Below are 1,226 nucleotides of genomic sequence, written 5' to 3' on the forward strand. Positions count from 1 at the left end.
CTCTAAAATAAAAATATTATTCTTTAATATATTTACATTTATTATTTATCAATTTCTTTTATTTTTATTTCTCACGTTTGTTAAAGATTTCTTTCTAATTATTGTTAGTTAATTTACTTATTTTAGATATTAATTATTAATAAGTCTCCACAATTATTTTTCAACTATTAGTATTATTGGTATATTAGTATATTTTTAGAAATATTGAAAATGAGATATCAATTTTTCATGAACTTTTTTCATTCCAAAATAAAAGCACTACTTTCAATATATTTATATTTACTATCTTTTCAATCTATTTTAAAAAAATATCTTTTTATAATTATATAAAAATTAATATTTAATACATTATTATACTAATGTCAATCATTAAATATTTTTAATCATTCTAATTTAATACATTATTATAATAATTGTCAATCATTAAATATTTTTAATCATTCTAATTATTATATTAATTTATATAATTTTAATTCTCAATTATTATGCAAGTTGATATATACGTTGATACAAGTTGATACTAATTATTATATTAATTGTATAATAATAATTGTCGATCATTAATATTTTTAATTATTATTTTTCAATTATTATTTTTAATCAAGCATAATTAGTAGAAAATTGATACATACATTAATAGTAAATTTTCTCTCATATTTATTATTTAAAAGTTTTATAATTTTGACATAGTCTTTATTCTATTTTTTTTCTTTTTCATATCTAATAGTATTCTATTTTTTTTTCTTTTTCATATCTAATAGCTACTGTCTACTATCCTATCAATAGTATCACCCATAGTAAATTATACGAAGAAAAAGTATGAAAAATAAAGACCAGAATTATAAGACTATAGAAAGTCCCAAAACAAGATGGCTTACATAGAAATAGTTCTTTTACTAAATTAGTTTATTCTTTTACTAAATTTTTTCAAGTAATGATAAGTTCAATTTATAAATAGAGTTTAATTTTGATATACTAACAGTACAGTCGTGCAATCACATTCGTTCTTTTGAATGACCATTCATGCATTCAATGTGAAAAGTAGTTATTTTACTGATGTGTTATTATATAATTGGATGTACGTGTAAAACTACTTTACATTATCAATGCATCAAAATTAAATTCTTAAAAATATTTGTAATTCATATTTTAAGTTAATTTTATAAGTATGCCATTCCACAAGTCAAAGACAACTTTAATTTTAGTATTACTATTTAGCCGGTTCA

The sequence above is a fragment of the Arachis duranensis genome, chromosome 4, assembly GCF_000817695.3.
Source record: "Arachis duranensis cultivar V14167 chromosome 4, aradu.V14167.gnm2.J7QH, whole genome shotgun sequence".
NCBI classification, from domain to species: Eukaryota; Viridiplantae; Streptophyta; class Magnoliopsida; order Fabales; family Fabaceae; genus Arachis; species Arachis duranensis.